This window comes from Bos mutus, chromosome 18, assembly GCF_027580195.1.
Source record: "Bos mutus isolate GX-2022 chromosome 18, NWIPB_WYAK_1.1, whole genome shotgun sequence".
NCBI lineage: Eukaryota > Metazoa > Chordata > Mammalia > Artiodactyla > Bovidae > Bos > Bos mutus.
In genome coordinates, this window is record NC_091634.1 from 27,484,919 (window position 1) to 27,497,856 (window position 12,938).

The 12,938-nt window shown below is 43.8% G+C and overlaps 1 protein-coding gene across 6 annotated transcripts in view; it reads right to left on the minus strand.

Moving 5' to 3' along the window:
- The window catches only part of CTCF (CCCTC-binding factor), a 45,714-nt gene extending 34,700 nt beyond the window's left edge, over nt 1–11,014 (minus strand). Inside the window, exons 1-3 of one of the 6 annotated variants that reach the window (XM_070388211.1) lie at nt 10,863–11,014; nt 6,865–6,981; nt 5,318–5,430 (exon numbers count right to left, since the gene is read on the minus strand). The gene's annotated coding sequence lies outside the window, so the exon portion shown is untranslated. Of the gene's footprint in view, nt 1–4,912; nt 4,934–5,317; nt 5,431–6,864; nt 6,982–8,815; nt 8,835–10,862 lie in introns of those variants that run through there. The other 5 variants (XM_070388206.1, XM_070388208.1, XM_070388207.1 and 2 more) reach the window with 5 other exon arrangements.
- Nucleotides 11,015–12,938: the final 1,924 nt, after the last annotated feature.

Sequence of the window (12,938 nt, forward strand, 5' to 3'; positions counted from 1 at the left end):
CTGCCTGCAATGTGGGAGGCCCAGGTTTGATACATGGATTGGGATGATCCCCTGGAAAAGGGCATGGCAACCCACTCCAGTATTCTTGCCTGGAGAATCCCATGGACAGAGAAGCCTGGTGGGCTATACAGTCCATGGGGTTGCACAGAGTCGGACACGACTGAGCCACTAACACTTTCACTTTCAGAGAATGAGGATCCTGCATGCTGCACAGTGCAGCCAAAAAGCAAAACAGACAGACAAATATTTGTCTCCAAGGACAGTCTGTTCTTATCACAGAGAAATAAACTGAAGGATTCTAAAAAAGTCCTGGATTATAAAGAAAGAGATGAATGAGCTTAAAATCCTAACACCCCTGGTATTAGATAACAAACTTTAATATTAACAACACCAGAGCCTAGTGATACACTGCACATTGAACAAACTTGAAGGTTTGGGGAAATATTTTTAAAAATTCTGACAAATATACACTGAAAACTTAAGGTATGCCAGTGCACAGGTGTACAACACTAGAGAGCAGTAAGGTAGTCTCTTAAAATTTATTTTTCTAGTGACATACACTGATGTGTTTCTCTTAAAAGAGATCTAAAAAACCAAATGTACATACATCAAGTACATTAGTTAGAGAACCAAATGCAGCAGGATATTCCATGAAACCCAGAGAATATTCAGAGTCAGTCTGAAGAATAAAAAAAAAGGCAGATGTACTTGTCCTACATTCATGACCTTGGGTAAATCACTTTCCCTCTTAGGGTTGTTATCTGTATTATGAGCGAACTGTATGAAAGTGAAAGTCTCTCAGCCGTGTCCAACTCTTCGCAACCCCATGGACTATATAGTCCACGGAATTCTCCAGACCAGAATACCAGAGTGGGCAGCCTTTCCCTTCTCCAGGGGATCTTTCCAATCCAGGGATCGAACCCAGGTCTCCTACATTGCAGGCGGATTCTTTCCCAGCTGAGCCACAAGGGAAGCCCAAGAATACTGGAGAGTCTTTCCCAGCTGAGCCACAAGCGAAGCCCAAGAATACTGGACTGGGTAGCCTATCCTTTGTTCAGCGAATCTTCCTGACCCAGGAATTGAACCGGGGTCTCCCGTATTGCAGGAAGATTCTTTACCAACTGAGCTAGTCAGGGAAGCCCTAAGAACTGTATAGTGACTTAAAATCTCACCTGGCTTTAAATGCTAGACTTCTAGGTTATCAATTAGATTCATTCTCAAAGCTAAGAAGGGAACAAATATCACCATGTCTCAGCTAAAAAAAAAAAAAAAAAAAAAAGTCAGAAAATTTTAACAACTACATATAGTGAAGCTGTACAACAGTCGGTTCTCGATCTTTGCAGTCCCCTTTTCTATAACCGAGCCATCAGGCTGAAGTCTCTGAAACCTCTTTAGATGGAAATGGCTAATAATTAATAATAAACGTATACCATTCTGAGTGGCTTTACATCTGAAGTCCAGGAAATTTAAAGAGGAATTCCTGTATCAGGCAAAAAAGTGATATATAAGATTCAGTCTACTAGTCTGGCTCTGCCCTCATGTCCATTAGGGTAAAGTTTTAAACTGGAAAGGTTGCTCTAAGTCAGGGCATAATCCCCCTTCTCCCTCTCCACTGCACACAAAGCATCAAGATACCTATCTGCTCTTTTCTTCAAAGGCCCTCACTAAACTAGGACATTTCAGGACTCTATCTCCTTCTTCCTTGTTGGGGAAGCTGGTATATCATTATTACTCTATCAAAGAATGAAACTAAACATTACTTGAATGATACAAAACAAATTTAAGATCCAATTTGAGAGGAAAATTTTAAGAACTGCCACTGCAACCTCAATTCACTCTAAAACTTGGACAGATACATGGCTGCCAGCGCCCCACTCCTGCCTGCACTTCTGCAACTGTTACAGCAAGGCTCTGGAGCCTACCTTTACTAGGCAAAAACTACTTTTTATTACTTCATTATATTTATCAGAAAGCTTCAGTGCTACTTTCCTATTCCTTTTTCCCTTTAAAGATTATGAAATACAGATAAAAAAATTCTGATAAGTAAGAATATATAAACTTATACGTTTTACATAAACATGCTGGTTTATATCCATATTCTCCTCCCAATTTATACACATATTTACTCTTACATGAGATCACACTGTGCATTGTTGTTGCACTGTGCACACTATTTGACAATTTGCTTTATGTAGTGTCTCAAATCCCTCTCCATTTCAATATATTTCTATACATAATAAAACAGTTGCATGACATTCTATTACAGTTGTCCCTGGGTATCCACAGGGAATTGGTTCCAGCACACCATCCCCACCCCAGTCTCTGGCCAGATACCCAGGTCTGTGGATGCTCAAATCCCTTATGTACAATGGCACAAGACAGCGGTCATGCTTTATTGCAGCTAGTTGAATCTGCAGATACAGAGGAGGTGTATCATAATTTAATTAATTTCCCTATTATTGAATGCTGCTACTCCCAAATTTTGGTTAACTCTGAGGGGGAAAAAAAAAACCTATTTGCATTATAAAATAACTGTGATAAAACTACAGAAAACCAAACCTAACCACCCTCACACTACCAGTTTATTTTGCAGTTTGTTTTGATGCCTATCCATTTAGTCTTTTACCCTGGGCATTCATTCATCCAAACAATTACTTATTGAGCTCTTGCTATGTACCAGGTTATATTATATATATATATGTATATATATACACACACACACATATAATATAACCTATAGTCTACAGGTTATTACTGTCTGGGTTTTTCTTTACTTTTCCTCCATAACAATTTATTTTCCGTAATTTTTTCCTCCCAGTTTTATTTAGATATAATTGATGTATCTGCCGTTTGTTGTTGTTTAGTTGCTAAGTTGTGTCCGACTCTTTAGCAACCCTATTGACTGTAGCCCACCAGGATCCTCTGTTCATGGGACTTCCTAGGCAAGAACACAGGAGTGGGTTGCCATCTCCTTCTTATATAGCACTATGTAAGTTTGAGGTATAAAGTGTAAGATTTGACTTACATATAATATTTCATGATATATGGATTTCCCAGAGAAGTTTAGCAAACATTCATACTCTTTAAGTTTCATATGTAACATACAGCAGTGTTAACTATACTTATCACATTGCATTACATCCCTGCCTACTCTTCCCCTCACCATGTACTATATTAAAACAAAACACAACTCAAAAACCGCCCAAACTTCTCATAAGCACTTTGCTAGTTAATAATCTTTCCAATCAGCTTTTTTCAGCCTTTGTCAAACATCACTCCCAACATGGAATTTGGTCCTGTTTATTTATCCATTTGTCTACTGCTCTGTTTATTTTCTAATTAATTTTTTGATAAGTCCCACGTAAGTGGTTCAGTTCAGTTTAGTCGTTCAGTCGTGTCCAACCCTTTGCAACCCCATGAACCACAGCAGGCCAGGCCTCCATGTCCTTCACCAACTCCCGGAGTTTACCCAAACTCATGTCCATTGAGTCGGTGATGCCATCCAACCATCTCATCCTCTGTTGTCCCCTTCTCCTCCCAGTATCAGTCTTTTCAAATGAGTCAGCTCTTCGCATCAGGTGGCCAAAGTATTGGAGTTTCAGCTTCAACATCAGTCCAGTGAACACCCAGGACTGATCTCCTTTAGGATGGACTGGTTGGATCTCCTTGCAGTCCAAGGGACTCTCAAGAGTCTTCTCTTGTCTGGTAGTCATCAGTAGTCAATTTAATGTAAAATATATACAATGACCAACTACTGCTAAAGTCTAAAGATCCCTGCTTTACCTCTGTGTAGCACATTATAGTTAGTTACAAATATATAGCTGACTCAATGAATGGGGGTTTCAGTGTACTGACCCTCCACACAGTTTAAAATTCAATATAATCTATAGTTACCCCTCCATATATACCGTTCCCTCATCAGTGGATTCAGTCAACTGTAGTTATTTGTAGTTGCAGTTATTTACTATGGGAAAAAAATCCACATATAAGTGGACCCAGCAGTTCAAGCTCACATTGTTCAAGGGTCAACTGTATATATTTCCCCCTTCATTTAACTGTCAAAAGCCTCCAATAAAGTAGATAAGTCATAGGGAAAGGAAGGGACAAAGAATTCACCCTTAATGAACTTGCCCAAGGCCATACAGCTATTAAGCTGCATGCTGGTTAAGCCTTGGTACCCTAGTAAGATTAAAATCTAATTTTATGCTTCTTTTGTATTTCCTGATACACTTAGATCAAGGTCTCTCCTGCAGAAAGCCTATCCTAACATCTTTCATTAACTTCTGTAACTGACCATCCCTCCCTGCACACTGAACACACTTTTATCCCAGCACCAACAACACATTTATAGATCTCTTGCCCTATATTCTACTTAAGCTCCTCAGGAAAAGGATCTTTTTCTTATTCTTCTTGAAATCCCCAGTACCTAATACATGCCTGGCACAAAGCAGAAAGGTATAAGTGTTCAAAGAATGGAATAAGCACATTACGAGTGTTCAATAAATAAACACTACAGATATTTAGACACATCTAAATATCTGGGTTGATCCAATTTATATCATTGCAGAGAAAGTCACACTTCAGTATATGTAGAACCATTCAAGTTCAAATATAAAACCTATATTCAAAGAGCAGGCATCATCAATAGAGAAAATATAATTTTTAAGTGCCATTTACATTAAGAACAATACCAGTAACAATACTTAGAAACTGTAAAACACACAAAACTGTTAAGAATAGATGCTTTTGAATAATTAGGAGTCATAATGTCCACAGCTTAGAATTTAGCCATTTTTATTATGACTCTAAGTAACCTGGGGGGAGGGCCAAAAATCAGTAAAAATCAGTAAAAATGACTATGTTGGAGTTAATATATTTTCAAAATTGTTTTATAAAATTTATGGTTTCAGACCTGATTTTGCTCATTGCTGCTTTTCTTTTAAATCGTAATTCTTATATCATCGGAATGGTCTTCATGACCTGGTCCAGCCATCTAGAATTGTCAACCAGAATGCACAAAACTGTTGGGCATGCTGGGCACATATAGGAATGTGCATACAAGCAAACAAGCTCCATTTAATACAGTTTAACTTCTATATTCTACAGTAGATGCTACAGGGGACAAAGTAAGGAGCTGGATGGTAACGCTGTTACATAGCTCAAAAGTACTGCTTCTCAAATGTTTTCACTACAAACAGGGTTTCCCGCTCCAGGCACTCATGCCCCATTTGTTTGTTATCTTAGATAGTCAAAGAGTTCACATTCTTCTCTTAAAGTATATATTTGTTTTAATGTAAAAGTATTTATAATTACTTACCTGTTAAATTACTTAACTCACCGCCCCCTCAGTGAGCACAACTGAAGCTCCAAGAAGATGAGTCATGTTTATCTTGTGGCTTCAAGTACCCCGGAATCATACCACTTTGTACCCTAAGGGTATTCATATCCCAGTTTGAGAACCAGGGATCTAAATAATTAAACTAGCCATAATACTTAAAAGTGATCAAAATGTTCTTATAACCCCATTCCCCAAACTCTTAAGGCTAGTTTTCTGTATAGCTTTTCATATCAGTATTGTTTCTCTTTTCAAGCAGCTCATTAGTATGCACTACCTGTCAACACTAAAGAACGTGCAGGACACAAGTTATTTCTGGAGCAATAGAACACTAGCACATAGAGCTTGTCCATCCCATCTACGAGGTACCAAGCTGCCCATACAGAAAACTGATTAGAAGAACAGCTTTCACTCCTGTTTCCTTCCTCCTCTCTGTGTGCTCCAAGCATAGCTTGTAAGAAAAAACTTAGTAGTCACTTAGATGATTCATTCATATAAGCTTATCTAATCTCGGCATTTGTAATTCTCACCTCTACACTCTTTTCACCATTACACAAATGCAATTAAACTATTTTCACATTTTCTAGGGATTAAAAAGATCTTCTTCCCAGTAGCCTGAGAAGAGAGATTTTTCACACCCAGAACCCTTCTTTATTGTTAATGAGATCCCAAGTCTAGTAGACACTGACATTTATGAGAAGCCTGTTTCAAGTATCCTTTACTGTTCATTATATTTAACAGCAGAAATTGTAAAGTAAATTATAAGTGACCCTTGCAAATGTTTCCCAAAAAAATTATTTATAAGGACTGTAACACTACAATATAAACATGGGTCATTAGCTAGGTTAACTCAAATTTAGTGAGACAATTTTTACCTAGGATATCAGCTTCTTCAAGCACAGGATTCCATCTGTTCCTCACCAAAACTACAAACTGCCACAGGCCATGGACTTTTGAGGTCATTTGTCAAGAGTCAAAATCTATAGTTCAAGGGTTTCTACAGAATGAGTGGGTGAAGTCCCTCAGTCGTGTCCGACTCTTTGCGACCCCATGGACTATAGCCTACCAGGCTTCTCCGTCCATGGGATTTTCCAGGCAAGAATACTGGAATGGGTTACCATTTCCTTCTCCAGGGGATCTTCCCGACCCAGGGATCAAACCCGCATTGGAGGCAGATGCTTTAACCTCTGAGCATCCTGGGGTCTTCCTACGTACATACTCAGAATGGTACTTAATGCTTTATACAAATTTGCATAACTCTGATAATAACCTCATTAACTGGTGTTATTCTCACAAATAACAACTGTAGGAGTAGAAAGGTTAAGTAATCTACCCAGTGTCAGCCAGCTAGTGTATGGCAGTGCAAAGAGAGTTTCAAATGGAGTATTCCTTGAATATAAAGCTTAAATGCTCTCAATTATCCACTGTCCTATATCTCCTATACTTAAGAATGATCCAGCAAATCCTCCAACCCCAGAAAGGTTTTATTACTCCTATATGTAAGACCAAGAAGTGGAAATAGCATTTACCTCTCCGTGGCTGCAAAGTCAGTTTGAGCAGGGAAAACAGAACTCAGCTCTCAAGCCTCTGGTCAGCAATCTGTCCGCTACTGCATCTTGTTCTTTGGACCCAGGTCTGTAATCATTCTGAAACAGAAGCACACATCATTTTATGGACACCAAATACACACAAATACAGACATAGTATGAAAAGCAAAATGAAAGCAAGAGGAAGACAGATAAAATTGGGAAAAAACAGTATACTTGCTAAACTGTCACATTACTATTATTAAAGTAGTGGTTTTACTGATTGTTAGTTTAAACCTCAAGACTATATTTTTCAGTGTAATAAGATAACTATGGAGGGAGCTTTCACTGACCTTCAACAGTCCTAAAAGCACAGCAATGAAATACCTTTTCTTAGACAAATAACAAAATACTTTTTTAAAGTCAAATTGCTACTTAACAATTCTGTCTCTAAAAACAAATAAATGGACTGTCAAGCTTCAGGCAATGGTAGAGTGGTACTTAACTCCATGGCAGGGGCGGGGATGGACATTACTCTTAAATCAAAGAGCTAAATTTAACCATTTCCAAAGAAACTGGCATATGAGGTACAATTAAGAGGAATTCATCTCATAAAACTATTATGATACTTTATCAGATGAAGCTAAAGAAGTCTTCGCTGCTGAAAAAAAAAAAAAGGCAATTTATAACAACATAAGTAGATAATTAGTGTATTTAATCCAAGAAACACTTTTATATTGGATTCATATATTGTCACCAAGGTGCCTCAAAAGGTATGAAATTTTATGCCCCTAAAAATTGGAAGGGTGACTAAAAATAAGATCAACTGAGGAAAAAACCCATTATTCTTGGGGTATATATTAGCAGTCTATATTCAATAGCCACATCTTTGCATTTAAATACTAAACACTGAGAAAATGCAAAGGTACAGCCAGGGAAGAGCTGAACACAGCAACTAGAGAAAGCTTGGGGACGTTTAAAACAATAAATACGGTGTGCCTAATTCACACATTTGTGAACCATGTACCTCAATGTTACGTATTACTATTCTTTCTAAACCTGTATGTTCTTTCTCAATGCATTAAATCATGATAAATCTTACTTGTTTGAAGAGGGACCTAATTTTTTGCAAAAGCATTTCTAGTCATCTGAAACCAAGATAGATAAATAAGTTAGACAGATGGTCAGCTAGGTATCTGGTTTTAAAAAATGACATAGAGCCTATAAAGTAAATAATGTGGAGTGGATTTGATGCCAGTAGCATCCCTCAAGCAAAAAACCAGTCTCCCGAGATACATTCTGCCAGCAGGCACCACTCCGAAAAGCTCTGCCACAGGATTTCTCAGAACCCTAGTCAGCCACAGGTGGCTTCTGCCACTCGTAAGGAACTCCCCAAGCCACTCAGAGAAGTCCTTGGTGGGCAGCCCTCATTTTTGTATGTTCTTTAAAGCAAAATCCTAAAGCTCTTAGGACTTTAATGCATATTAAGGATAACTTTTACAGCTACTCTTAAATAAGCAGTATTTTCCTATGCAGGTAAGCATTCCTATTGTAATCTTTCCCATACTAGCAATACGTTTCTTTGGGTAATCTTAGGTCCTCAATTTATTCTCTCTGTAGACTTCGTTTTCCAATAAAAACAAAGGAGACTTCCAGCAGTCCAACGGTTAAGACTCCTCACTCCCACTGCAGGGGACATGGGTTAAAAGATATAACTAAGATCCTTGCATGCCTCATGGCATGGGAAAAAAAAAAAAAAAAAACAGCACAAAATCAAATAAACAACAAAGTATGAATCCTGGCATATAGGAAATCTCAAAGGATAGCAACCCTGTGGACAAGAGCTATACCTTTAGAACAAAATAAATGATGTGTAAAACCAAGAAGCTGGTGACTCTATATAGCGCAACTGAAATCAAGAAGCAAAATATGGTCTATGGAGCACAATGCTAACCTGGGAAAACAAGCTTTCCTGCTGACTCAATCACAGACCTGCTGGATTTATCCCGTGTGGAGCTTATTTTAAGTAAAACATGCCACCTGCCATCCACAGTTTCAAAAGGAAAGCAAAACCGAAAATTACTAGAATGCCAAAAACTACACAAATGGACTAATGTATTAGGCAGTTAAGTGTGGTTCTATTCTCAAGACTGACCCTCCATCAACACTGCTGCATACAGTTACTTAGTGCAATCTTATTTTGGAGAGGGAGAAGGAACATTTTATAGGGTTCAAAAAAGTAATGTTGAAAAGATTCCCCTATGGAGGCAGTTGCCGCAAAATTCTACAGAGATTACACACAGTAGATCGGTCAATTTCGCTTAGCACCAGGCTATTTTAATGTTCTTATGAATTTAACATAGCCTCCCTGCTCTCCTTCCCCACTCCCTGCCCGTCAGTTAATCAAGACTTTCTTTCCTCTCTCCAAAGCAACTGCTGCATGATATTGTATTAAGGTACTAGCTAGCATATTGGGGGAGGGGGGGAACCTGGCAATTCAACAGGAAGCTTTTTAATGATGCAAGAGGGCTTAAAGACATAGTGAATTTAACATACATGCCCTGTTTAACTTCTTTTACTGCCTAAGGGGAACCTGGAATTTTAACTTTTATAGTTGATCTAAACTCAAAGAAAGCAGGAAGACGCTTCATATGCGAATGTTTACTTACTGCTGAACTCAAAGCTACAGGAAGTCAGCTACTAGAGTAGTTACATTAGGCGTAGATATTTATAAACCAACTGCAACTAGTGACCCAGGATTCAATTACAACACCAACCCTCATATTTCAGCATATGGGCAAATTACCAGTGGAGTCAAGAACAAATTCATTCTGCCCTACTGGCGCTTTAGATCGGGTTGCACAATCCCGCGACAGAACTGCCTTCGCCTAGCCCTGAAGCATCAGGTACTAAGTACAGTAGTAAGTCATCGTCAGGAAGTTTCAAAGCGAGACAGAAACTCAAAGAGTTGCCTCAATCAATTTAGCCAACCCATAATCCCGAATTCAGGAATTTGTCACGTCACTGAGATCAGAATTAAATTAAGTCTTGATCCCTTTGCGATCTCTTAGTGCATGAAGTCAGGCTGCTATCAATGCAACGAGAATCCGACCCTAGCTCGAGAAAAAAACTACTTGTTGGGGAACTTGTGTCCTTTCCGCCCGGCGTGCGGGACCGCATCGGTCGGATCACGCAAAGAGCCCGGCGCTAGTTTGGGGGCGCAGTGGGGCCCGGCGGGGGCGGCGAGCGCGCGTCCCCCCGCCCGCTCAGGCGGCGTCGAGGCGCGAGCAGCTCAGCCAGCCTTGCAGAGGGAGCTCTCGGCAGCTCTGGGGTCCCTCTACTCGCAGCCGCAGCAGCGCCGCCTGCGCCACTCGGTGGAGACGGAGACCAGCGGCGGCGACGCGCGGACTGGGAGCGACCGCGGAGCAGCCGGGCGGCGGGAGACGCTCGCCAGGCCGCCGGGTAGGTTCCGGGGACCGGGCAGGCTGGAGGATGGGCAGCCGGAGAGGCGTCGGCAAGGACCTGACACCCATACCGCACGGAGACTCGACTGCGCGCGCGGTGGCTGTGTCTGGACCCTTGAGCGAGAGGGTCGCGGAAAACGGGGCATAGAGATCGCCTCTCGGCTGAGGCCACCCGCCGCGGGAGGGGTGGAGGGCAGAGGGCGGGCCGCGGCCGGGCCAAGAGCCGGCCTCGAGGGCAGAGACAAAGGAAGGAAAATGGAGTCGCCAGCGCGCGGGCCTCTGTAGCTGCCACCGCCGGAGGCCTAGCGCGCCGTAGGAGGGAGGCCTAGCGGGCGGGTTGGGGGGGGAGGGGGCCCGGCCCGGCCGCGGCGGGGACGGGCAATGGCGGCGGCCGCGCCGCAGCAGGGACGGTAGAGGGAGACAAACACCCCCCGGCGGCGGCGCTGGCGCCGGGCTGCAGCCAGCGCCGACCGGAGCGGCCCCATCGTGACACCTAGAGGCGGCCCGCGAAACCTCCTCCACCCGGGGCCCCCTTACCTCCGCGCCACACCCCCCGCAGCGCTCGCTCCGCCGCCGCTCCACCGCTCCGGCCACCCGGCGTCCCCAGCCAGCTCCGCGCACCCGCACCGGCTTCCGCCGCCGCCGCTGCCGCCAAAGAAGCAGCTCCGCGCACGGTTTAATCGCTCCACAGGCTCGGACACAAAATGGCGGCGGCGCGGTGCAGTGCGCCTGCGTCGGCGCTGCCGGGGCCGCGGGTGCTGATAAGGGAAGGGACGGGTGGGGGGGCCGGCCGGGCGACGAGTGAAGGGCGGGGGAGGAAAGGTGAGGGGAGGGGTTGGCGCAGGGCAGCATGGGAGGCGGCCCCGGGCGCCAACTTTCAAAAGCGGGCGCGATGGCGTCACGGGACGCGCTGCGGGTCGCGTCACGCCGCACGCGCCCTCAACTGATCGCGCGTGGGTTCTTAGGGAGCCCGACGTCCGGGCTCCCGCTGGGTGGGGCTTCCTGGGCGGAGGCAGTCCCTTCTGGGCGGCCCAGGATCCCGGCCCAGTTGACCTGCTTAGCTGCAGTCTCCCGCCCTCAATCCGAAAGGGCGGACGTGGGGCGGGGGGAGGGTGTCTGGAGGAAGCGCGCGCGGGACTAGGCCGTGGGGCTGAGGCGGTTCTTGGGCGGAGCCCCGCCCTAGTCTCCGCCCTCGACGGGCCGGACCCGCCCTCCGAGAGCCGCACGGCAGCCCGCCACGGGTAAGGCCGGGCGGGTCCCCTCTCACTCCCAAGTCCTCGGAAACAATCCTTACCCCGCGAGCCAAGACAGGCAGGGCTGTCCTGGGGATCTCTATGCCCTACAAGAGGGCTTCCTAATACTGGGTGTGAGAGAAGAGGGCTTTCTCCTGGTGTGCCCAGGCCACTTCGGCCGGGAGAGGCCAGCGGAAGGCCAGACTTAATGCTTTTACACGAACGATCGTACCAGTCTTTTGCCAAAAGGATGTTCTCTATTTGGCGCAGTGTAATTGTGTATTTGAAAATGTAAGTTTCTTGTTTTTGCCTAAGAACTGTTAAGCTCTCTGTAGGCGGAGTCCTTAAGCCCCTCGCTGTGCGGTCGCCCCTCCCCCTCCCAAGGATGCACCTGCAGACTCTTCTACCCAACCAGCAATAAAGTTTCCTGAAGACTGACTGGAAGATGTTCTGGTGGCTCAGGAGGAGAACCTTTGATACTTACGAGAATCTGGTTCAGGACTGTATCTTTAATTCCGTTACCTTAGATCAAGGGGGAGCAAACGGACCCAGCGTCAAGTGAACAGCTGCTGCTCCATTGAGCTGATTGTTCCATTATGAAAATGTTAGCCCAATACTGACACCTATTTTGTTTTTTCTTTTTAAAGGAAATCTGGGTTTGTTTGTTTTTTTACTGTAAAATCTCCAGGTGTGGGCAACTGTATCAGATGTTTTAAAAGTGCATAAGCTGATTAAGCCACACACAAGCCCTGTCAGTTTGTATGACCTCTGACTTGAAGGAAAGAGTGAAGAGAAGTTCCACGGCCAAATCCTAGGCACCCCAGCATTTAAGATAGCGTAATGGAGAAGGAGATTTGAGAGGGAACAGCCAGGAAGACAGAAGGAAATCCACTGAGTGTTAAATTTGGAATCCGAGGGCAGAGAAGGATTCAGGTAGGAGAGGAATGGTCAATTGTGTTTAGTGCTGCTGAGAGGTCATCTTGGGCCAGAAACATAGCTATATTGAATTGGCTACCTTGTAAGTCACTGGTGATTATCACTGGTGAGTTTGGCTTGATTTATGTTGGTTAATCAGAGATGTGGACCTGACTAGAATGGGTTGACCTGAGAAGGAAATGGCAACCCACTCCAGTGTTCTTGCCTGGAGGATCCCATGGACAGAGGAGCATAACCAGCTACAGTCCATAGGGTTGCAAAGAGTCCTACACAGCTGAAGCGACTGAGCAGGCTGCAGAATGGGTTGAAGCATGATCGGGAAAGTAAGGAAATAGAGACAGCACACATAAGCAACATGAAGTTTAGCCACAAAGGGAGCAAAGAAATTCAGGGATAAATGTGGAAGGATATGGGGTCAAGGGAGGATGACAAGATGAAAGGATTA